Source organism: Phocoena phocoena, chromosome X, assembly GCF_963924675.1.
Source record: "Phocoena phocoena chromosome X, mPhoPho1.1, whole genome shotgun sequence".
Lineage (NCBI taxonomy): Eukaryota > Metazoa > Chordata > Mammalia > Artiodactyla > Phocoenidae > Phocoena > Phocoena phocoena.
Genome location: NC_089240.1, coordinates 28,877,151 through 28,904,043, shown reverse-complemented (window position 1 = coordinate 28,904,043; position 26,893 = coordinate 28,877,151). Strand labels below are relative to the sequence as shown.

The following is a 26,893-nucleotide window of genomic DNA, read 5'->3' as shown; positions in this document are numbered from 1 at the left end:
TGAGAGCCCTTTATGATCCAGTATACATCTCTCTCTCTCTCACACACAAACACACACACGCACACACACACTCACACACACACACAGATCTGGAAAAAGTTTCATTAAAAAAGGTAATGTATCCTTACCATATGTAGCCACACTCTAATAATTTTTATTCCATTTTGTTTGATTTGTTAAATGAACAGCTGGCATGGCATGTAAATGGATTTCACAGTCTACTTGTGTCTTGACCTATAGCTCAAAAAACACCTCTCTAGGTGACTTGCCCAAATTACTTACTTGTGAGGTCAGAAGCTAAATTTAGGATTTTTACTTGAAAACAGTTGCTCTTTCCTCTTGGCTTTGTAACTGTATCAGTCCAAGAATTGTTTTGTTTTCTCATTTTTCTCAATGTTATATATAAATATAACATTTGAGAGTATTTGCAGATGAACTGGGAACCTTGCCAAAGGAGCTGTCTCTAACTACAGTGTGTGGGTCCAATAATCTGTAAAACAAATCAATATCAGTAAAAAAACAATACCTTTTTTTCTTTACTGGGATGCAATATAAAATATAAGCAACCAGTTTTTAAGGAAAAACATTTTAAAGTGAAAGACTAGAGTCAGTACACATTTTACTTGTTTAGATTATAATACAGGAGTTCTCCCCTCAGACAACTTAGAAAAGGCAAAATTTTTAGAAGTATCAGAGTCAGAATGTTTTGTTCTTAATGAGAACATACATCTTAATATAACTTTAGAAGTGACCAGGGGAAGTCTGTTACACAGTTAAAATGGTTTAAATTATACACATAGATTTCTTTTGTGTGAGAAAATCTGGTCTTACATTTAGGTCTTTAATTCATTTTGAGTTTATTTTTCTGTATGGTGTTACGGAGTGTTCTAATTTCATTCTTTTACATGTAGCTGTCTAGTTTTCCCAGCACCAATTACTGAAGAGGCTGTCTTTTCTCCATTGTATATTCTTGCCTCCTTTATCAAAAATAAGGTGACCATATGTGCGTGGGTTTATCTCTGGACTTTCTATCCTGTCCCATTGATCTGTATTTCTGTTTTGGGGCCAGTACCAGACTGTCTTGATGACTGTAGCTTTGTAGTATAGTCTGAAGTTCAGGAGCCTGATTCCTCCAGCTCCCTTTTTCTTTCTCAAGATTCCTTTGGCTATTCAGGGTCCTTTGTGTTTCCATACAAGTTGTGAAATTTTTTGTCCTAGTTCTGTGAAAAATGCCAGTGGTAGTTTGATAGGGATTGCACTGAATCTGTAGATTGCTTTGGGTAGTAGAGTCATTTTCACAATGTTGATTCACATGTTTCACAATGTTGATTCTTCCAATCCAAGAGCATGGTATATCTATCCATCTGTTTCTATCATCTTTAATTTCTTTCATCAGTGTCTTATAGTTTTCTGCACACAGGTCTTTTGTCTCCCTCGATAGGTTTATTCCTAGGTATTTTATTCTTTTTGTTGCAATGGTAAATGGGAGTGTTTCCTTAATTTCTCTTTCAGATTTTGCATGATTAGTGTATAGGAATGCAAGAGATTTCTTTGCATTAATTTTGTATCCTGCTACTTAACCAAATGCATGGATTAGCTCTAGTAGTTTTCTTGTAGCATCTTTAGTCTGTATGTATAGTATCATGTCATCTGCCAACAGTGACAACTTTACTTCTTTACTGTTTTGCATTCCTTTCATTTATTTTTCTTCTCTGATTGCTGTGGCTAAAACTTCCAAAACTATGTTGAATAGTAGTGGTGAGAGTGGACAACCTTGTCTTGTTCCTTATCTTAGAAGAAATGGTTTCAGTTTTTCACCAGTGAGAATGAGGTTGGCTCTGGGTTTGTCATATATAGCCTTTATGATGTTGAGATAAGTTCCCTCTATGCCTACTTTCTGGAGGTTTTTTATCATAAATAGGTTTTGAATTTTGTCAAAAGTTTTTGCTGCATCTATTGAGATGACCATATGGTTTTTTTCTTTTTTGTTTTTTTGTGTGTGGTACGTGGGCCTCTCACTGTTGTGGCCTCTCCCGTTGCAGAGCACACGCTCCGGATGCGCAGGCTCAGTGGCCATGGTTCACGGGTCCAGCCACTCCGCGGCATGTGGGATCCTCCCAGACCGGGGCACGAACCCGTTTCCCCTGCATCAGCAGGCAGACTCTCAACCACTGCGCCACCAGAGAAGCCCAACCATATGGTGTTTATCCTTTAATTTTTTAATATGTTATATCGCATTGATTGATTTGCGTATACTGAAGAATCCTGGCATTCCTGGGATAAACCCCACTTGATCATGGTGTATGATCCTTTTAATGTTCTGTTGCATTCTGTTTGCTTGTATTTTGTTGATTTTTGCCTCTATGTTCATCAGTGATATTGGCCTGTAGTTTTCTTTTTTTGTGACCTCTTTGTCTGGTTTTGGTATCAAGGTGATGGTGGCCTCATAGAATGAGTTTGGGAGTGTTCCTTCCTCTGCTATATTTTGGGAGTGTTTGAGAAGGATAAGTGTTAGCTCTTCTCTAAATGTTTGATAGAATTCACCTGTGAAGCCATCTGATCCTGGGCTTTGGTTTGTTGGAAGATTTTTAATCACAGTCTCAATTTCAGTGCTTGTGATTCATCAGTTAATATTTCCTCTTTCTCTCTGGTTCAGTCTCAGAAGGTTGTGCTTTTCTAAGAACGTGTCCATTTCTTCCAGGTTGTCCATTTTATTGGCATATAGTCTCTTGTAGTAATCTGTCATGATCCTTTGTATTTCTGCAGTGTCAGTTTTTACTTGTCTTTCTATATTTCTAATTCTGTGGATTTGAGTCATCTGCCTTTTTTTCTTGATGAGTCTGGCTAATGGTTTATCCATTTTGTTTATCTTCTCAAAGTTCTAGCCTTTAGTTTTGTTGATCTTTGCTATTCTTTGCTTCATTTCTTTTTCATTTTTCTGATCTGATCTTTATGATTTCTTTCCTTCTACTAACTTTGAGGGTTTTTTGTTTTTTCTCTCTAATTGCTTTAGGTGTAAGGTTAGGTTATTTGGGATGTTTCTTGTTTCTTGAGGCAGGATTGTATTGCTATAAACTTCCCAATTAGAAGTGTTTTTGCTGCATCCCATAGGTTTTGGGTCGTCCTGTTTTCATTGTCATTTGTTTCTAGGTATTTTTTGATTTCCTCTTTGATTTCTTCAGTGATCTCTTGGTTATTTAGTAGCGTATTGTTTAGCCTCCATGTGTTTGTATTTTTTACAGTTTTTTTCCTGTAACTGATATCTAGTCTCATACTGTTGTGGTCGGAAAAGATATTTGATACGATTTCAATTTTCTTGAATTTACCAAGGCTTGATTTCTGACCCAAGATACGATCTATCCTGGAGAATGTTCCATGAGCACTTGAGAAGAAAGTGTATTCTGTTCTTTGGGATGGAATGTCCTACAAATATCCATTAAGTCTGTCTGGTCGAATGTGTCTTTTAAAGCTTGTTTTTCCTTGTTTAATTTCATTTTGGATGATCTGTCCATTGGTGAAAGTGGGGCGTTAAAGTCCCCTAGTATGATTGTGTTACTGTTGATTTCCCCTTTTATGGCTGTTAGCATTTGCCTAATACATTGAGGTGCTCCTATGTTGGGTGCATAAATATTTACAATTGTTATATCTTCTTCTTGGATTGATCCCTTGATCATTATGTAGTGTCCTTCTTTGTCCCTTGTAATAGTCTTTATTTTAAAGTCTGTTTTGTCTGATATGAGAATTGCTCCTCCAGCTTTCTTTTGATTTCCATTTGCATAGAATATCTTCTTCTATCCCCTCACTTTCAGTCTGTTTGTGTCCCCAGGTCTGAAGTGGGTCTCTTGTGGACAGCATATGTACAGGTCCTGTTTTTGTATCCATTCAGCCAGTCTGTGTGTTTTGGTTGGAGCATTTAATCCATTTATATTTAAGGTAATTATTGATATGTATGCTCCTATTCCCATTTTCTTAATTGTTTTGGGTTTGTTATTGTAGGTCTTTTCCTTGTCTTGTGTTTCCTGCCTAGAGAAGTTCCTTTAGCACTTGTTGTAAATCTGGTTTATTGGTGCTGAATTCTCTTAACTTGTGCTTGTCTGTAAAGCTTTTAATTTCTCTGTTGAATCTGAATGAGATCCTGGTGGGTAGAGCAATCTTGGTTGTAGTTTTTTCCCTTTCATCACTTTAAATATGTCCTGCCACTCCCTTCTGGCCTGCAGAGCTTCTGCTGAAAGATCAGCTGTTAACCTTGTGGGGTTTCCCTTGTATGTTATTTGTTGCATTACCCTTGTGGCTTTTAATATTTTTTCTTTGAATTCAATTTTTGATAGCTTGATTAATATGTGTCTTTGTGTGTTTCTCCTTGTATTTATCCTGTGTGGGACTCTCTGCAGTTCCTGGACTTGAATGACTGTTTCCTTTCCCTTGTTAGTGAAGTTTTCACCTATAATCTCTTCAAATATTTTCTCAGTCCCTTTCTTTTTCTCTTCTTCTTCTGGAACCCCTATAATTCAAATGTTGGTGCGTTTAATGTTGTCCTAGAGGTCTCTGGGACTGTCCTCAGTTCTTTTCATTCTTTTTTCTTTATTCTGTTCTGCAGCGGTTATTTCCACTATTTTATCTTCCAGGTCACCTATCTGTTCTTCTGCCTCAGTTATTCTGCTATTGATTCCTTCTAGAGAATTTTAAATTTCATTTATTGTATTATTCCTCATTGTTTGTTTGCTCTTTCATTCTTCTAGGTCCTTGTTAAACGTTTCTTGTGTTGTCTCTATTCTATTTCCAAGATTTTGGATCATCTTTACTATCATTATTCTGAATTCTTTTTCAGGTAGACTGCCTATTTCGTCTTCATTTGTTTGGTCTGGTGGGTTTTTACCTTGCTCTTTCATCTGCTGTGTTTCTCTGTCTTCTCATTTTGCTTAAATTACCATGTTTGGATGTCTCCTTTTCGCAGGCTGCAGCTTCATAGTTCCTGTTGTTTTTGGTGTCTTCCCCCAGTGGGTAAGGTTGGTTCAGTGGGTTGTGTAGGCTTCCTGGTGGAGGGGACTGGTACCTGTGTTCTGGGGCTGTTCTTGTCCTACTGGTGGGCAGGGCCATGTCTGGTGTTGTGTTTTTGAGTGTCTGTGACCTTATTATGATTTTAGGCAGCCTCTCTGCTAATGGGTGGGGTTGTGTTTCTGTCTTGCTAGTTGTTTAACATTGTGCATCCAGCCCTGAAGCTTGCTGGCCATTGGGTGGAGCTGGGTCTTAGTGTTGAGATGAAGATCTCTGTGAGAGCTCTCGCCAATTGGTATTACGTGGGACCAGGAACTTTCTGGTGGTCCAGTATCCTGGACTTGGCCCCCTCCTACCTCGGAGGCTCAGGCCCGATACCCCGCGGCCAGAGTACCAAGACCCTCCCAGCCACACAACTCAGAAAAAAAGAAAGAAAGAAGAAAACAAAAACAAAAAAACGGACAGACAGAACCCTAGGTCAAATGGTGAAAGCAAACCTATACAGACACAATCACACAAAGAAGCATACACATACACACTCACAAAAAGAGAAAAAGAAGAAAAAAATATATATATATAGGAGAAAAAAAGGAAGAGAGCAACCAAACCAATAAACAAATCCACCAGTGATAATAAGCACTAAATACTAAACTAAGATAAACATAAAACCAGAAAAAATTAGATGCAGAAAGCAAACCCCAAGTCTACAGTTGCTCTCAAAGTCCTCCACCTCAATTTTGGGAACTTTCGTTGCCTCTTCAGGTATTCTTCAGATGCAATGTTTATCAAGTTGATTGTGGGGATTTAATCTGCTGCTCCTGAGGCTGCCCAGAGAAATTTCCCTTTCTCTTCTTTGTTCACACAGCTCCTGGGGTTCAGCTTTGGCTTTGGCCCTGCCTCTGTGTGTAGGTTGCCCTCAGGCATCTGTTACCCACCCAGACAGGAGGGGGTGAAAGCAGCAACTGATAAGGGCTCTCTTGGTCACTCAGGCTGGGGGGAGGGAGGGATATGGTAGTCATAATTGGAATGCAGGGCAAGCCTGCAGCATCAGAGGCCAGCGTGATGTTGCCACAGCCTGAGGCACAACGTGTGTTCTCCCGGGGAACTTGTCCCTGGATCACAGGACCCTGGCAGTGTCATGCTACACAGGCTCCTGGGGGTGTGTGTGGATAGTGACCTGTGCTTGCACACAGGATTCTTGGGGGCTGCTGCAGCAGTGTTAGCGGTTCATGCCCGTCTCTGGGGTCTGAGCTGATACCTGCAGCTCATGCCCATCTCAGGAGCTTGTTTAGGCAGTGCTCTGCCTTCTGTGGGCACGTTGGGAAGGAATCCCCTCTTCTTGTGTACCCCCCCAAAAAAGGTCTCTTGCCTCTCTGGCAGGTCCAAACTTTTTGACGGACTCCCTCCCGGCTAGCTGTGGTGCACTAGCCCCCTTCAGGCTGTGTTCACACAGCCAACCCCAGTCCTCTCCCTGGAATCTGAACTCTGAAGCCCGAGCCTCAGCTCCCAGCCCCCGGCTGCCCCGGCGGGTGAGCAGACAAGCCTCTCGGGCTGGTGAGTGCTGGTCAGCACTGATCCTCTGTGTGGGAATCTCTCCGCTTTGCCCTCCGCACCCCTGTTGCTGCGCTCTCCTTCGTGGCTCCACAGCTACCCCCCAGGCCACGCCCCATCCCTGCCATTGAAGGGGCTCCCTAGCGTGTGGAAACTTTTTCTCCTTCACAGCTCCCTCCCAGAGGTTCGGGTCCTGTCCCTATTCTTTTGTCTCTGTTTTTTCTTTATACTTTTGCCCTACCCAGGTACATGGGGATTTTCTTGCGTTTTGGGAAGTCTGAGGTCTTCTGCCAGCATTCAGTAGGTGTTCTGTAGGAGCTGTTCCAGATATAGATGTATTTTTGATGTATTTATGGGGAGGAAAGTGAACTCCATGTCTTACTCCTCTGCCATCTTGAAGGTTTGTCCACTTATCTTTCATTACTGAAACAATGTATACTTTGACCAATCCATTGGCGTTAATGCTGCTTGATTAAAAATGCCTAAATAAATTAGATTTCTATCAGATCAAGGATCTATATCAAATAGATGTTACTATTGATAAAAGGTCTTTACTAGATGGAATCATTCCAGAACCTGTGATTGTTTCTTCCAGATTATTAAGTACACATTTTTTTAATGTAAATAAATATATTGAACAGTAAAAATCAATTTGAATTTCAAAGGAATGACAAAATGCAAGCCATATACTGGCATAAGAGCCTTGCAAAATTTCCAAGAAGAAAAAAATTAGGAGCACTCACAATAAGCAATTTCAAGCAGTGAAATGGTAAATTAAACAGAGGAATAAGTTGTTTTTTAAGTTCATTTTGAGGAAAAAAAATCTCTGGTTTTGCAGAAATGGCTAAGTAGTTGCATTTGATATGGAAGATATTTTTGATCAAATTTATCTTAATAAATCTCTGGGTTCTTCACATTCACTGAAATGAAGCAAGAATCTGTGGTATATTTTATCTAGAGAAAGTTTTGATACTGATTTTTAAATAGCTATAAGATTGCATCCATTTATGTATATGTCTGTGCACATATAACCCTACATGTGTGTATGACGTTATGTAGGGATAAATATATACATTTTTAAGTAATTAATGCCTAAACTTGTGCTGCCCAATTCAGTAGCCACAAGGCACATATGGCAATTTAAATTTATATTAGTGAAAATAAAATAAAATATGTGTTTCCTCCATTGCACTGGGCACACTTCAAGTGTGCAACAGCCATGTGTTTCTAGTGGCAAGTCTTATTGGATGATGCAAGTGTAGAACATTTTCATCATCACAGAAATTTCCAATGGACATTGCTGGTTTAGCTCTTTTTAATGTTGCCAACTTTAGTTATTAAAAGTTATTTGTAATTATTTAGCATATAGTGATTATCTTCTAAAATATCTGCTTTCATCTCAACATGTAGGGAAAATTAGCCCACTTTTTAATTTAATGGAGATCTTTGCTTTTTTTCTAAGGAAAAACATGAAATCTAAACTGAAATATTTACAATTTGCAAAGAAAAACAAATTTTGGATAAGATACAATAATTATTAAATGAGAAAAATGAGAAGAGAGGTACTATTTTTGTACACGTTCACATTTTTATAGTTATGATTATAATTAGATGCAAAATGAATTTTAACAAATTAAGGATAATATCGCTGTGGTGCACAGTCTCCAAAATGGTCTCAGATTATGGTTGCCAGACATAGTACAGGATGCCATGTTCTAACCTCTTCTAGGATGAAACTTGGCTTACAGGATCAAGATGTATATTCTTGTTATCCTTCTATTACCATTACCGTTGTGGGTGTCAGGAACAGGGATATAATGTTTTTCTTTGTTAGATACAAACCTTTTATGAACACTTTTTAGACATTGTTTTAAACTGGAGCTGCACTGACTGCATACCTTTTCCCTACGTATATGTAGCACTAAACTCTCTAGGTAATAGGCATATATATACTGATCCACTGAACATGGATCCAAGTGATATGATTTGATCACAGTTCATGTGGTTGTAATTGTGAATCATCTCATGTGAAATGGCTGTTTTGGAGGGTTTACCTTCTAAGAGTAACGATGTTTGTAATGATGGCATATTATAGTATCTGGAAATTTTAAAACAAACCATTTAATAACTTTTCCTAAATTACTCTCATTATTTTGGATTGACACTTGTGGCTGACAGCTAACTCCTCTCCTCTTTAGAGGGGAAAGGGATTTGGGGGAAACAGTGGATTCATTTCCGGATGTTATCAATGACTGATGAATTTCATTGTACTCTGGTGGTAAGGGTGTCTCTCAGAATTTTTTAGCTTTTTTTTTTCTTCTATCATTATTTCAGTAGAAAAAGTGCTAATTGTTTTTTCAGAGGTGGTACACTATAACTAGGCTTGTGAGCATGGTCTATAGGAAGATAATTTATAATCCCCTAAAAGTTTGATTGAAAGGAAAACTACCTTGAAATCTCTTAAGTCTGTCCTATAGGCCAAGAAGAAATCCCCAAACAATTTAAACAACACTTGGAAATAAGCTATATGATTATTGCTTTTTATTTGGCGTTTTGATGTTTCCATGTGTGGCAATATGGTCATCAATCAAGGAGTTAGATGACTGTGTGTAGTAACATTGCAGTTACCCAGTTAATATAAAAACAAATATATATTAATCAGTGACAGCTTTTCTTATTTTCATACAGAGCTGTGAAACCTCTAGGCTATGAAATAGAATAGCTAAAAATTAGACAACTATTAATAATAGGATTATTTAGATTCTGGCCCTACAGCTAGGAAAATGGCGTGGGAATTAGAATAGCACCGAAGTTATGCAAGTTGTCCAAGTGGCAAAATATAACTAATTAATACTAATAAACTAAAGTCTAATCCAACACTATTTACATAAAATACTTTTCATCAACAGGCAAAAATCTAAGTAGAAAAATATGACCTCCCGGAATGAATATCAACAATTCCATGATAATAAAAATAACGTATTCCTTTAAAATATAATTACAGCCTTTGAAAGCATTGAGTTCTCATTGTAAAGACATGCCATTTTCTCTAAAATTTTTGTGAAAGAAAATGGCTTGTCTTCATTGTTTTTGTGTGAAGGTCGAACAGATTACTATTTAGCTGCAGGAATTATGTTTCTCTTCTTAGTTTTGCAACAGTTAGGACATTTTCTGAAATACATATAGTTAGCACCATTGTGATCAAATAAATTAATTTTTCCACATTTACTTTGATGTTAATCATAGTGGTCCTTCAAGTTGCTCCATGATTTTGAGATAGAAATTCCAAGACGAAAGCGGCTGCTGAATCCCAGACCAAAACAGAATAGTCGTGTCAGATGAGAGGTGTTTTGCAGTGTTTTGTCACATTTCATTTTGATTTTTACTTTTTTCTCTGTTTGACGTATGTTCTGAACTGGGGTGCTATAAAGTTTTTATTGCCATAAGTTTGAAATGACCACATTACTCATGAGCTGGAGAGTCACAAGTGAGTTTTCAGCTTCTTTCAAAGCTGTAGAAATAAAACTTTATAGCACCCTACCCTGGTGTATGTTGCTTTATGTGATGACACATTTGGTTTCACTTTACTCTTTTCTTTATTCCTCTTCATTATTTTCTTCTTGAATTATAGCAGAATTGACGTTAAAGATTTTCTAATATATAACAATTTGATTTAAACTACATTTTATGGTACCCTCATGGATTTTTTCATGCAGACTCTCTTTGACCTTCAATGACCATCCTTTTTTTAAATTTTATTTTAGATGATCAGTTTAAACATTGTTCATTGTGAGATTTATTGCTGTTGGAACACTGGTTTATTGCAAAAGGTAGTTTTTGGTTTCCAAGCAAATCAAAACTATTGGTCAAGATGAAATATGAAACATGAATATTTGCTTCTCCTTATAGAAGTAATTAAAATTCTTAACACATACACAGTCACACTGCACAATTTGTGTAGCACATGTACTTCAGTAAAACATGAGCTCTCTTTTTATATGTTATGTAATCTAGCCTCTACAACAATATCAATATCTCATGCTGAAAGAATCCAAACTATAAAGTGATTCCAGAATTAGCTTATTCCCAAGGGAACCTATGAGCAGTGTGGCTGACCTGACAGCCTGGAGTGATGTGCTCAGAATGGATCCAGTAGAGAGCTATTTGTTTTAAGTTCAGGAAGCAAGCTTACTATTTTGTCAAATATACTAAGTTTTTTTTCTTTTTCTTTTTTTCCAATTTAATATATCAATACGGTAAGGAAATTCCCAAGAAATTCCTCAGACTTCTTTGAACAGGTCTCCAAACTTCCATCAGATCTTCAGATCTTGAATTGGTGCTTTTGAAGGTTCTGTTTTAGTGTTTTGTAGAAGGCTGCTCATCTTAGTGAATAAAGTCAGAAACACATGTGCACAGCTGACTCAGATTCAAGAAAGAATTTCGGTAGCTGTCCTATTGTTTTAACTCATAAATAATTAATACTGAGACGTACTGATTTTCTTATTTGTGGGTTCAGTTTTTTCTTACCACAGCAGTTCCAATGGAAATCTCCATTCATTGTGCTTACACACACACACACACACACACACACACACACACAAAAGCATATGCATGCATGGTGTTTTACATGTGTGAGGAGAGAAGACCAATATTAACTGACTTTAACTTTTTATCATGAGGAATAATATAGGTGAGTTTGCGTTGTTTTGTTAATGTATCATTTTCTTGTGTGGCTGATACATGTAGGAACTATTCATGCAGATTTGGGAAGGTGTGCCTTCTTCTGGACACTCATTTCAAAAGTTAAGGCTTTAAAGACGCAGACCTACAAGAGAATGGACTTGAGGATGTGGGGAGGGGGAAGGGTAAGCTGTGACAAAGTGAGAGAGTGGCATGGACATATATACACTACCAAACGTAAAATAGATAGCTAGTGGGAAGCAGCCACATAGCACAGGGAGATCAGCTCGGTGCTTTGTGACCACCTAGAGGGTTGGGATAGGGAGGGTGGGAGGGAGACACAAGAGGGAAGAGATATGGGAACATATGTATATGTATAACTGATTCACTTTTTTTATAAAGCAGAACCTAACACACCATTGTAAAGCAATTATACCCCAATAAAGATGTTAAAAAAAAAAAAGAGAACTACTGTAGTTTAGGGTCCTGCATATACAAGAAAACTGCAAATAGAACTACCACATGACCCAGCAATCCCACTACTGAGCATATACCCTGAGAAAACCATAATTCATAAAGAGTCATGTACCAAAATGTTCATTGCAGCTCTATTTACAATACCCAGGAGATGGAAACAACCTAAGTGTCCATCATCGGATAAAGAAGATGTGGCACATGTATACAATGGAATATTACTCATCCATAAAAAGAAACGAAATTGAGCTATTTGTAATGAGGTGGATGGACCTAGAGTCTGTCATAAAGAGTGAAGTAAGTCAGAAAGAGAAAGACAAATACCATATGCTAACACATATATATGGAATTTAAGAAAAAAAAATGTCATGAAGAACCTAGGGGTGAGACAGGAATTCTAGAGAATGGACTTGAGGATATGGGGAGGGGGAAGGGTGAGCTGTGACAAAGTGAGAGAGTGGCATGGACATATATACACTACCAAACGTAAAATAGATAGCTAGTGGGAAGCAGCCGCATAGCACAGGGAGATCAGCTCGGTGCTTTGTGACCAGCTAGAAGGGTGGGATAGGGAGGGTGGGAGGGAGGGAGATACAAGAGGGAAGAGATATGGGGACATATGTATATGTATAACCGATTCACTTTGTTATAAAGCAGAAACTAACACATCATTGTAAAGCAATTATACTCCAATAAAGATGTTAAGAAAAAAAAGTTAGGGCTTATGTTTTAAAGAATCCATTTAAGTGAGGTGAAAGAAATAAATGACTGCTTTATCCTGTAGAAGCAGTGAAGAGATTTTGTTCATCTGTGATTTGAGAGAGCACATGACAGCCTCCAAAAATAGCTGGGTAGGATCAGGTTGATCATAAAGGTCTTCGTTTCATGTTAAATGGAAAGGAAAAAATAATTTGCTCCTTTAATTAGGATGTGGCACTGAAACAACAGAGGGAGACATCATTGTGGGTTAATATGGAATGAAGTCAAGTAAATAAGAATATGTATACTTTAGTGTGGCGAGGATTCACCAAAAATGAAACTCTCCAACAGTGTGCTGAATCTGCCTGTGTGTTGTCTGGCTGCTGTGCTTGGTGTGTGGGCCATCTGGCTTCTGAATGCTGGTAATGTTTGCACACTCACACATCAGTCAGAACTGGTGCAGGGCCTATTAGGAAGCACCAGCCAGTTAGGTGACATGCCAGGACTGCAGAGCACTCAAGTGGGAATGCCAAGTGGGGAGCTTCTACTCAATCTGACGTTGACATGGGCATTGCAGGAACCGTTTGCTTCATCTGACTGTATCATTGATGTCAAGGTTCTGCTAGATTAGGCTGTGGATGTCAAGTCATATAAGGCCTCATTTGTATCCTTGGTTTTGCCTGTGTAATTCAAATGGAGCAAAACATAAAAAATCATCCTGAGCCTTTGGTCCTGTGTTTTTTGGACATAGGGGATGGCTGACCTAAAATTGACATGCGTTTCTGACTAATGGACAGAAAGACATCAGAAGCATCTTTGAGTATCCTGCTACCAGATCTGTATTATGCTGCTAGTTTTTCACAGAAATGTTAGACATTTCAGAAACATCTACCTCATAATCTTTACAGAAGAAAGGAGGGGTTGCTATAGAATGCATTCCTGTTTCCTGTGGGTTTTCAGCTAGTTCACTGAAACTGAAGGGTCAAATGTACTTTATAAGAAATGTAGACAAACTCTGAGTTCACGGAAATAAGATATTAATAGAAGACATTTTTTTAAACTGGAATCCCTATCATTCAGCCATTTGAAGTAATGGCTGCTATTCTTTTCTTTTTGAAATGTGATTCACTGACATTGATCACAGGTTTTCATTTGTTGGTCTCAATTCTGATGACAGAAATTAACTGAAAACTGAGAAAAGCACCTGGAGGATTGGTTATTTTATTTCTTTTTTAAAGAAAACCTGTACATTTTGATACCATAAGGACTAAAATGAAATTCCCCTGTGTTTGAGTTGTTTTAAAATTTGAATTGGGTGTAATGTGTAGTGTGTACACAAATTGATCTGGCCATTAACACAGTTAATCCTCACCTAGAGAGCTCTAGAAAATGATGCTGTGATTTTTTTTTCTTTGAAAATTATTTCTTAACCTTTAAATTTCTAAGGTCACTGAAAAAATAAATTAAAAGGTAATAGTATTTTATTTATGACATATTTACATAAAATAAATTTCCGAATAACTGATTCGTGTTAAACAAAAATGATACAGTTACTTGTAGACAAGCTTTAAAAAATAGTTTTGATTTGTCTAACTTGGTATAATAATACAAATATTAAGAGTATAATAATATAAGTTTAACCAACTGGGTATGATTATAGAAATGATCATAGGAATAACAATCGTTATTCCTGTGGTTGATGAGTGCTTAGTGTTTGGCATTATGCTCAGTATATCACATCTATTATTTCACTTTTTCCCTTATAATAACACTGGGATGCTACATTATCTCCATTTTACAGATAGAGAAAGTGAGTCATGGAGAAGGAAAGTTACAATTTATAAAAGCTATAATACTTTAGAGTTTCTTTTTTATTGTTTGCTAAAGGAAAGCTAGATGTTCCTTGGACATTTTTTTTAAATTTTTATTTATTTACTTTGGCTGTGCTGGGTCTTAGTTGTGGCACGCGGAATCTTCGTTGCAACACGCGGGATCTTTTAGTTGCGGTACTCAAGCTCTTAGTTGCAGCATGCGTGTGGGATTTAGTTCCCTGACCAGGGATTGAACCTGGGCCCTCTGCATTGGGAGCATGGAGTCTTACCCACTGGACCACCAGGGAAGTCCCCCTTGCGCATATTTTTATACTTCTATATAACAATATTATTTTTACATTTCCAGCACCTTCAATAATGTAAAGCAAATAAGTGATGCCTTTTGGGGAGAAGACAGTTCTGTAGTCAGGTCCACACATGAAGTGTTTGACCTTTGTAGGTTTCAACAATCAATCAGAAAGAGCTATTTTTCTTGCTTTGGCATCTGCCTTCCTTTGCAAGTCCACCAGCTGTGGTGTTGGCAACTTCATGACTATGACTCCTCTGGTTTTTCCACAGTGACTGGCTGGAGCTCATCTCCCTGGGCTGTCCTATTATCTTTAAAATTATTTCCTCAACTTAAATCAGAAGAGTACAGTAGAAATGGTGAATTTTCCTGACATTTGCCAAAGATGTTAGAAATTTGTTAAGATTCTTCAGGAGTAATCTTTGGATTCTAATATGTTTTCCTATTATAAATAGATTCATGTGTTATGGTAGGCATGCAGGAATGAATGCCATCATTTATGGCAATAAAATAAAACGATACCAAACTATTAATTGTAGCAAGTAATACTTTTAATCATTTTTCCTTTTAATCAAAATTTGGTTGAGTTATAGAGTACATTGTAAACAATAAAACACATCTAATGTCAAAAAAATTAGGAAATGCTGTCTTGTTCTTGGGGAGGGGGGAACACCATAATTATGTATATGTGAGTCACATTATGTAAGGCCCTAAAATTATCCAAATTATCTATATTTTTTATAGCTGACCATGTGTGCATACACACTAAAGCATATACACATAAGCATTTTGTATAGCCACATGTACGTTGTAAGAATATCTTCTTATGCAGATGTGGAGCTTAGGATTTCTTTATCAATGTAAGATAGAAGCTGTTAAAGCGTGAAAATGAAATTAAGCATACTTCATTCACTTATCACTAGTTTTCAGAATTAGTTGCCCTGTGGGTACCTTTTTAATTATATTGCACATCTTGCAATTAAATATTGGGAGCTTGAAAATTAAGTGACAGTTCTAATGTTTTCGGTGGAAGACCTGAAGCTATGCTATTAAAAAGCTAGTAAAGGAAAGGGGAAGGATGTTTCTTTATCCAGAAGTTAATTATTCAAGCCGTACACTGCATAACTGCTTACAAGGGTGATACAAGCAGTACTTAAAAGGTTTCCAGTGAGAAGCAGCCCCTTATGTTAAAGTAGATTTAAAGTGCTACCTCCTTTAGTCATACAAATTCTAGTGAAGAATGATTTATGTTTTATGAGTAGAAATAATAGTTAATATTTACTGAAGTGCTTCCCATATGCCTGGCACTGACCTAAGGGTTTCACATATTTTAGCACATAACCACCCTAGGAAGTAGGATCTACTGTTAGTTCAGTTCTTATACACAGGGAAACTAAAGCACAGAGGTTAAATAAGTTGCCCACAATCACATTGCCGGTGGGCCTCTAGTGATCAATTATGACTCAGAACCATCCTATTTAATAGTTTGAAATTTTCTTGAGCTGGCAGGGAAGGAATACTTCCAGTTTAAAATTGAAAAAAAAAAAAAAAAAAAGAGCTTCAGGCAGAAAAGATGCCTCAAAGATCAGCTCATGTATGTAATGTCTATTCAGATAGGTTAGTAAATGGCTGATAAGGTCATATCATGCAGCGTTCTTCTAAAATAATATTGCTCTGAGTTTAACTAGCTTTGAGTAAACACGAAGTAGGCTGATTCTCAATTATTTAGTGAATAAAATAAATATAACATCCAGTGAAATTCAAATATAGAGGGGAAAATCAAAATTGGCTTTTTAAAAAATTGACATTTTTACTAAGATAATTATAGATACACATGAGTTATAAGAAATAACCCAGGGAGACCCTGTGTACACTTTACTCAGTTCCCCCCAGTGGTAACATCTTGCAAAACAGTCGTACAATGTCACAACCAGAATATTGACATTGATACAATCCACCAATTCTATTCAGATTTTCTGAGTGCTCACATATGTGTTTATGTGTGTGCTTTTGTGTATGTGTGCATACATTTAATTCTGTGCAGCTTTATCATATGTGTCGGTATCTGTAGATGTGAGGAAGTGCAAGCCCAACAGGGATGGAGAGCACTTCCCCTGGTCACTATTATTGGCGGGTATCGGGATTGTATCTGCCCACTGTGTCCAAGATGGAGTCAAGCTTGCCTGATGTCTCAGGGACTCCCTGTTGCATCTGAGGGAAGAATGAGCCTGTCTGGGCTGCCTTCTAATGCTAGTTGGGGGTTGTGAAATGCCGAGTCTGAGCCACCTTACTCTATTGGGTAAGGCGATGCAGGTCACTCAGCTACTTCTCTAGTCCCAGCATCCCGAACCTCCCTCATCTTCTTACCACCTTGGTTGCTTCTTGCATTATTACCAGCACTGATTGTAATGTTAGTGGGAAGTAGCAGGGAGAAATGGATCTAAGCCATTTAATCTTGACAGAAGTACCCAAATTAACTTTTTTATGAGTAGAGTGTTTAACTGTGTACCTTGTGAATAATCTCAGTAATCTTTCTACTGCTATATAATTTAAAATTTTAATGTGCAGATGTAATAAAAATTATTTAATTTAACAAATACTGGATTCCAACGAATGCTTTTCCTGGAATGAATGAGAAGGACCTATTCTAATTTCCACTAGATATTTTAATAGGGTGGGGAGAACCCAGTTTCATTTTCAAATATCTGTAAAAAGTCACTATTTCTTATCAGTTGGCTACTTTAATTATAAAATCAATCGTTATAATGGTAGTTGATGTTTAGTGCCTTGGTGCCAGGGTGATACATGTTATAGAGACATAATGACAATTTATCTTTCCTATGAGAGGGAATAAAATTTCTGCCTTACCATGAATATTTTTAATTGAAGAGTGATCTACAGAACAGTCCGCTTTCTCTTCATGACATTTAAAAAATATTTCTCCTCTTTAACTGCTTTTAATCAACTCTGGGTCCACTAATGGTAGGCTGAATTCACTAAGATTTGTCATAACGGTATCTGAGAACATCTCAGAAATTGTTAAATGATTCCTTTTCTGCATTTTTTTGGGTTTTTTGGTTTGCTTTGGGGGACATGTATTGAGGAGATTATCTCTCTCTCTACACTCACACACACAGACACACATTCACACTAATATATACATATATAACTATATATACATATATATGCATTATTTTCCAATGATGTTTTAGAAATCATTGAAACATTAATTTTATAGGTTACTGCAACATTTTATAGTTCTTAGGAATAGTATGGTATTTTGAAACATTTAACTATAATAATAAAAGTAATCCATTGTAATTGATTTACTTATAAAATGTTTCTAAAAATGTCATGTGTTGATATCTGAGATTTTGTATTACCCTTGCTGTAAATGCTTGGAGAATTAATATTAGTAAGGTTGTTATCAGTATAGCTTTCTAGTACAGTGCTCATTATCTAGAAATTCAGTATCAGAGATAGGATATTTCATAATACCTAAACCTCATTTAGAGATAAATAAACATACCAGTGAACGTGGCTATGATTATGAGCCACATAAAATTAAAATTTCTGCAAACACATTCAGATAATAATGCTTACCTTAACCTTGGCTTGAGAAAAGACTGATTGAATAATCATCAGTCAATTTTAATGTCAGAGTTAAAGGACAGGAAGCAAATAATATGGACAGTACAAGAAAAATGACAGAAACAGGGGGCTTATGCTGAGAAATAGAAATAAATTATAATTAGCAAACTTCGGAATATCAAAAATCAGAATAGTTTAATGTATATGCAGTTACATACATTATAATGTATATAATATATGGGCCCTCTTTTCATCTTGCTTCATCTATCCAATTGTGGAGGGAACTATACTGGTGGAATATTACTGCCCTTTTGCCCTATCTCTTCATGCACTCCACTTCTTAACAGGAGTGGGGAATTCCCTGGCGGTCAAGTGGTTAGGACTCCGTGCTTCCACTGCAGGGGGCACGGGTTCAATCACTGGTCAGGGAGCTAAGATCCCACATGCTACGTGGTGTGGCCAAAAAGAAAAAAACAACAACGCAGGACTGAACTGTCTGGCTGGAATTTTGGGAGGAGGAATTGAGTACGTGTGGCTTAGCACCTTTTACTTTGGGGCTCTGTCTCTCCATCGTGTAAATTGTATAGAGGTATCTGACATGGGAAAAGGTCAGCTGTTATTTAATGGATGTCACTAGGTAAATTATCACCAAGCATACATAGCAAGAAGGCTTAGGCCATGTTCACTGATATCAACTTTCTCATTGATAAAGGAGATATTTTCATCTGTATCTGTCTGACTCCCTGTGTCTCTGACTTATTTAATTATGAACCTGAGTGAGGAAAATAAATTTGTTTTTAATCCTCTCAAACCCCATCTATAAGTAATATGAAGACGCGATCAATTTTTAAGCAGAGAAATGAGGTGGAAAAAGTGATGATTAGGAAAAATTGTTTGCTTGTACCATGATGGATGATGTTGGAGTGGGCTGGAGATGAGGATTAAGGAAATCAGTTTGGAGGCCACTTCAGTAATCCTGGTGGTGGAGACTAGGCTAGTTGATTGGGAGTAGAAAAGTAAAGACATTTGAAGGGAATAAACCTTTTTATATGAAGTCCAGTGATGTTCATTTGTGCGCAAAGTCTCCCTTTGTCTATTCTACTGTACTTTATACATCCACCCTTAACTCCCTGCACTCCATTTTCAATATGGCAAATAGAATAAATGTTTTTTACAAGATTTATTCGACTGTTGTTTACAACTCTTTAATAGCTGTCTATTACTATAAAGTGAATGTTTCAATACTTAACATGCGCTACGGAGCCCTACCTTTTGCTGGCCTTCCCTCTGATTTTCTACCCATCTCCACCTCCCTCTCTAAATTCCAGTGGTACCAATCTTCTTTAAAGACACTGGAGTATTCTTAGACTCCTTTTCATCCTTCAGGTCAGAGTTTAATGTTTCTTCCTTGGGGAACTTTCTAAAGGACCCCAACCAATCCTCAGGTCCTGTATGAGCTCACTTCTCCCATTATACATCCTCTGAGTATCCCAACACCCAGCACAACTGCAGTATACTATTTGTCAGCTAAAGGCATGAGACTTCTGTGAAGTTTCCGATTACTCCTTGTGTTTGTAGTTGTGTTTCATCTCCCCTCTGTGTTTGTTTGTTTGTTTGTTTTTGGCCACACCGCATGGGTTGTGGGATCTTAGTTCCCCGACCAGGCACTGAACCCGGGCCCTTGGCAGGGAGAGCATGGGGTCCTAACCACTGGACCACCAGGGAATTCCCTCCTCTGTGTTCTTTTTCAACCAGATCCCATCTCTATCTTTCAGCATTTCCACAAATATCCTGGTCCTTCTGCTTGTTCTCATTCTTGTTTTCCATGTTGATTATAATTTTATTCTTTTAGCACCTGAATACCTTCTGTCATTTCAATGGAATTTTAGATAAAGTGGGAAAAAGTGTAAGTGCCAAATTGGTTGCCATGAACCAAAAAAAAAAAAAAAAAATTAAATACAACTGACTAGGTCATCAGACTGAATTTTTATTACCTAGTATGGAAAATGCTTTGGTAATACCACTGGGTCATGTTAAACAAATTAGGCTTCAGGAACATGGATAAATTAAGCTTTAGCCACTCTCCAGGGTAACTCGAAGCCTAGAAAATAAGTGGTTGGTACATTCGTTCTCTTGTTGGAGTTCACAGATAATTTACTTATTTTGGTAAAGCCAACTCCGCCAAGGGAAATCAGAACATTTCTATCACAAACTTATAATGGCGATGGAAAATAAGCCTACAATAATATGTAGGAGTTGGAACTCACATACTGGTAATTGTGGTTTTGTACAAAATTAAGAATAATCCCTGAGAATATATAAATTATAATGGCTTTGTTTTGGCTTTGTTTTAGAGTTTTGTCCACTCTAAAATATCTGTCTGGGAGAAATAATTTTCTAAATGTAGTCTACCAGTACTTCTAGTAAGACTTTCTCCATGAGGCTGTCCAAAACATTGACTCTCTTGGCCATAGTTATGATAAGTTCTTCATGTGTTGCATGTTTGCAGACTATCAGTGGAAAAAGAACTTGAGTGGCAGCAGTTGGAAATTTTCCAACAAAGAAAATAGAATAGTCTCTATCACCGTATTAAAAAATTGTACAGAGAGTTTGCTATTTTAGGGCGAAAACATGAGTTTCTTATTCACTTGGTATTTCCTGAGATAAAGGTAGAAATAGAATTGGAAAATATTTTATAAAAATCTGAAAAGATAGGGACTTCCCTGGCAGTCCAGTGATTAAGACTCTGCGCTTCCACTGCAGGGAACATGGGTTCGATCCCTGGTCAGGGAACTAAGTTCCTGCATGCTGCATGGAGTGGCCCCCCCAAAAAAAAAGTCTGAAAAGATAAGGCATTTCTCTTAAAGGAAGTTACTAAACAAGGCAACTATCGAGCAAAAGTGGGGTTGTATCCCTTCCTGCCTTAGCACAGAAAACTGGCACTGCAGGGCTTACAATTGCCCAAAAGCTCTTCAAAGATAATTGTGTTCCTACTGCTTTTCTCTGTATAATAGACTCTTCCTGCCCTGTAGCAGCCTTCCCGGTCTGTGAACACCATGGGATTTGACCCTTTGAAGACTTTTCTTTTGAAGGAGTTTGTCCTGTTTGTCCAGGTTTTACCCAGTAAAGGTCAACTATAACTGGTAATAGTTTTGTCGATGTTTCCATACCTTGGGACAAAGTTCCTTATTTGCTCCGTATTTTCTCTCTAGTTTTACTTCACATTTTGAGGATGAAAAAAAATACCTTTCTATATTTTTGCCAGCTGTGATAATTCATTTTTCCTTTGGTTTTGATACTTGCAAAATACAAGTGGATAGACCAGCTAAATATTTGGCCATTATTACGCTGAGTGGAATAGGAACTAATCAGCTAATCATATCTTGTCCTAGCTGGTACTCTCTTCCCTCATTCCCTCCCCACACTGGTATGCCTTTATACTGATTTATTTTTTTTCTCTTTCTTCAAATTATCCTGGATTGGAGTCAGTCTTGTATTTGGTTTCCAATTGTGAAGGAAAACCCTTCAGTGGTTTGGTCCTACAATTATAGCTGATCCATTTCTTTGGACCCAAGTTGGCCAAAGTCTCAGAATAGAAACATGAAAGGATAGGAACATTTACATGTAAAAAACCATCTTTCCATCACTTGTATATACCACCTTACTCTCTCAATAAGTATACATCATCCCTTTTAAAAACTCCTTTCCCTATGTATTGTATAGGTTTCAACCCTATAAGATCAAACACCCCTTTTTGTAAAATATATTTTATAATATTCCCATTACCATCCTCAAAGGAAATTTACCAATAATGTAACTTATCTATATATAACTTCAAAAAAATTGCTGAATAAAGAATGGATTGAAAGGAAAATTTATTGTAAAATAATTTCTATATTGATCACCAGTAATTCATTATCCAATATATAAATAAGCAGGCTATATAATGCTCGTGATAAATGTAGTACCTGTGCCTGGAATCACCAGGAATAGACTGCTATAAATGCTGACTAATGCAGGAATGTGGTATTAATGATTAAAGTGTCATGAGCTGTATTGCGTACAGTAATGGTGTTTTCCTTTGTGCTTAACAACTTTTGGTAAAGTTCTGAATAAAAAAGTACAATTTTTCCCTTTATTTACACGCTAGTTGCTTTCTTGGAAAATTCTTGTATATTTAAAATGTGAAAAAAATATTCATACTTTGCATTTATATGTAAAATGGAGCTAAGGTCCTAAGTTCACATAATTATAAACAGGTTGTCACCTACTTTTCAAAAGCTATGCAAGCATGAAGCAATTATTTGTTTTGTTGGACTGTTCTGCATGGTACCAGTTGTCTAGTGCCCTTGGCACATCTCTCCCTTCCATACGAAGATTGAAAATGTTTTCCTATATTTGCTACATGTACTCTAGAGCAGGGGGCTCCAACCCCTAGGCCGCGGACCAGTAGCGGTCTGCAGCCTGTTAGGAACCGGGCCGCACAGCAGGAGGTGAGCGGTGGGTGAGTGAGCAAAGCTTCATCTGCCGCTCCCCATTGCTCACATAACTGCCTGAACCACCACCCCCCCATCCCCCCCCATCTGTGGAAAAATTGTCTTCCATGAAACCAGTCCCTGGTGCCAAAAAGGTTGGGGACCGCTGCTCTAGAAGGTGGTAGTTCACCAGATGAGAAGAACTGCAGATGGGGATTGTATTTTTAGATGCAAGTGACAGAAGCTAGGACAAGACAAACTATTTAACCAAATAGCAGATTTTGGTTTTCATGTGATGAAGTCTGAAGGAAAGCAGTCTAAGAGAAGAAAGTGGCCTTATGATGTCAGCAACTCAGACTCCTTCTGTCTTTTTGCTCTTTCACTCATAATATCTTACTCTCACTCTCATGCTTGTCAATTCCCGGTTGCAAGATGATGGTGTCAGTACCTCCAACCTTACATCCACATTCCAGGGAAGACAAAGAAAAAAGTGTAGAGAAGGAAAAATAATTTCCCTCTACCTTTCTAGGGACTTGGCTAAGACCCACACTCTAATAAAAGACAGATTAACAAGGGAAAAACAAACATAAATTTAATAACATGTATACTTCCTGTATACTTGGGAGAGACCCAGGAAAACAGAGCTGAAATGGCCCAAGTCTCCACCATAAGTACCATCTCCAGCTAAAGACAAAAGAAGATGTTAGGGTAGATAGGAGGCCAGTTATGGGAGGTGACCAGGAAAAGCACAATAAACATGGGTAAGATTGTTATGCAGATTTAAGTCTGTTACCTTCTCCATTGATAAGAGTTTCTAGAGATTTAGTCATCTCACTCTTCCTGGTCCAGAGAGGGTGACACTTACGAATAGAGATTTTTCCTTAGAAATGTAAATGTCTCTTTCAGAAGGGTAACTTCTACTCAGGTTATGATATTCCTTTGCTGTTTCGTAAAAATAATCAGCTCGAGCTAATCCTTATGCTAAGGAGGCATATGCTGGGGTGGCAGATTCTGCTCCCTTTCAGAAGCAAGAATAAGAAAGGGCAGCATATCTCAGTAAAGCTGGGGAAAAAAGTAAGTTAGGGGCAACATCTATATCAGGAAAACCACTTTCCCCAAAATCCTGTGCAGTCTTCCTCTCACCTGGTCACAAGGCCACTGCTGGCTTCCTGGGAGGCTAGAAGTGAGGTTGTTTGTTTTAGCTAGACGCACTGCTACCACTAAACAAAACTAGAATTTTGTTAAAAAGTAAGAAGGGTAGAATAGGTATTGGTAAACAACAAGCAATATCTGCCTCTCCTGCAATCAGGAAGAATTGCCAAAAAAATAAGTATTTCAAGATCTATGTAAGTAGATTTGCTGTTGATTCCTAAATATTCTAGATAAGATTTTTAGCCAATTGTGGTGTCAATTTCAAAGACTTTCATAATGGTTCTTGAAAGTGGTCACATCGACCTAATACTTGCAGTACTCATCTTTCCTATCTTCCATCTGTACTACCCCATGCAGGTAAATTTTTTATCTTATTTTCCAAATAAAGTCATTAGTACACGATAACATTTTGCCTGAAGTTGACATAAAGCTAAGAGAAATTATTGTCTCAAAAAACAAGACTAGGCTAAGACAAAAGGAAGGAATTCTTTTGTAAACCATACATTTTGACCCAGAAGAGCTATTTTACACCCTTCCTCCTGGTAGCAAACAATGAGGGAAACAAATGCTTACCATCTGCCCATTAAAACCTGTTCAATCACTGGGGAATTGGAAGTGCTGCCTCTGTTTGTTTGTTGTTAAGCCTAAAATTTAAAAAAAGACTCAGGATACGTAAGCAGGGTGGATTCTAACACTAAAATGAAACAAAAACAAATAAACCCAGAGCAAGCTGCTTCCCAAAAGCCACAGAACAACGAAAAGAGCTGTAAACTTCTTCAGAAGATTTCAAGGGGGAAAAAAAAAATGTGTTTCTTCAGAAATGGGATATCCCAGGGACTTGTTATAACAGTTTTTTTTGTTTTTTGCGGTACGTGGACCTCTCACTGCTGTGGCCTCTCCCATTGCGGAGCACAGGCTCCGGATGCACAGGCTCAGCGGCCATGGCTCACGGGCTCAGCCGCTCCGCGGCGTGTGGGATCTTCCCGGACCGGGGCATGAACCCACGTCCCCTGCGTCGGCAGGCGGACTCTCAACCACTGCGCCACCAGGGAAGCCCGTTATAACAGTTTTATGGAGATATAATTCACATACCATAAAATCTACCCTTTTTAAACGTACAATTCGAGGGGTTTTAGTATATTCATATAGCTGTGCAACTATCACCACTGCCTAATTTTAGTATATTTTCATCATCCCCAAAAGAAACTCCATGCCCATTAACAGTCATTCCTCGTTCCTCCCTCCCCATAGCCTCTGGCGACGACTAGTCTATGTTCTGTCTCTATGAATTTGCCTATCATGGACATTTAATATAAATGTAATCATACTATATGTGGCCTTTAGTGCCTGACTTCTTTCCTTTAGCACGGAATAAAAATTTTTCTCTACCCAGCTAGGTTCTTTTGTCTGGCATATTAATAAAATTGACATAATACAGATTAACAGGGGAAAAACAAATTTAATTATGTATGTATGGGAGCCCCACAAAGACAGTGAGAGACTCCCCAACAGTCAGGTAGTTGAGGCTTATATGCCATTCTGAGCTAAGAAGAGGGTAAGGATCTGGGGCTACAGTGGGGAGGAAGACACTTCACAGAAAGATAGGAAGAGCAAATATTTGGTAAACAAATGTTTGCTATGCCATGCAGAGGCAATGGGACACAAAGAGGACTTTGAACAAACGGACCCTGCCAGGCTCCCCTAAGCTTACCATACTTAGCCCATAGTCTTTGTAGTTATATCTAGTGACAGCTCTCTTCATGGACCAGGCCCTCTATCTAAATTATTTTATGTAGTTGAAGGGAAGGTAAAACACTCTTGCTAAGTTTGGGGCCTCCATCTCTTTAGCTTAGAATAATCCACATGCCAAAATGGCACTTTCTGGGGAGTCTCATTCTGAACCTGTTCAGTTCCACCTTTGAAACGTCCCCAAGAAGTTTCATAGTCTAGAAGTTGAGTTGGTAGGTTGTTCTATCTCATTGTACTAATCTCTTAGTCCTGAGAATAGGTCAGTTCAGTTAAACAACTGTGTCTCATTTCAGGGGATGAGACAGTTAAGAGTGTCTCATTTCAGGGGGTGAGACAGGGGGCTCCCACAGTTAAGCCTATAGTGCAAGCAATCAGATACTTAATAAGATACATTTCTATAGACTCCAAAGAAAAACAAAAGTTAATGTTGGAGCAGATTATAATCCCAGTTTCTGAGTTCTCAAGGCATCCCATTGGGAGGATTTCTAAATGTCTGGCTCAAAGCATCTTCAGATGAAGTGAGGGCAGGCAGTGGCAATCTAATAGATTTTCCTAGTTTGCAGTTTGAATGTCTCTGCTGATCTTTCTGAGTGGCCCACACAGCAACAGGCATGAAGATTGTCTATACATGAGCTGTTGTGATTTCTCTGACGTTTATATCAAATTGTTCACCTTTAGCTGGTATGGCTTTGGGGAAAAGGCAGTTTTAGTTCTCATTGATTCCAAGTCAAAAGGGTGAGAGATAATTGAAATGTTAGTTTGGATAGTTGTAGCCAAATATTGGGAGAAACTAGAAGAATCAGGATTTAGTCCACTTTACAAGTAGAAAAAAACAATACCTCAAAGACAATTTAATATCCACAAAAGCATCTTATTGAAACATAATTTTTCTCTATACAATCACCCCCATTTTTATCAAGGATAACCGCAATAAGACTAATTTGTTTGCAATTAAGTCTAGTTTCAATAAACTTGGTCTGATTATTTACAGAAGTGTAGCAAGAAGAGTTATCGACTGTATAGGCTGTTTTAAGTTTGCTTTGCTGGAACTTTTCATAAGGAATCTCAGATTGGACTCTTAAAAGCTTCTCAAGGCTTAAGCCAAGCCAAGCATTCGCCATCAGGTGCAATACCTATAGATTTGGGTGAATTCCTCTCTTCTTGTGGTCCCCAAAATATCCTGAAGTTCCTGTGCCTGCCAAAGTGACCTTCCTTAGTCACCTGGTAAGGCTGCTGGGAAGCAAGGTGTCAGGCTGTTTTTCCAAAGGGGCTTTATTGGCTCCATAAAGTCAACCTTAGTTCCTTAAAGCTGTCTGGTCATATCTGAGTTTATGTACCTCATTTTCAAATATGACATGCCAGTCAGAGCCTTCGTGACATAACCAGTGGTTCCAACTGAGTCCTGTTAC

At 37.9% G+C, this 26,893-nt stretch overlaps 1 protein-coding gene and 1 non-coding gene across 2 annotated transcripts in view; one reads left to right on the top strand and one right to left on the bottom strand.

Moving 5' to 3' along the window:
* Window positions 1-26,893, top strand: part of DMD (dystrophin) — a 2,035,184-nt gene that overhangs the window by 115,014 nt on the left and 1,893,277 nt on the right. The window lies entirely within an intron of this gene.
* Window positions 14,446-14,518, bottom strand: TRNAW-CCA (transfer RNA tryptophan (anticodon CCA)). Its single transcript has one exon. It is a non-coding gene; the product is annotated as a tRNA-Trp (tRNA).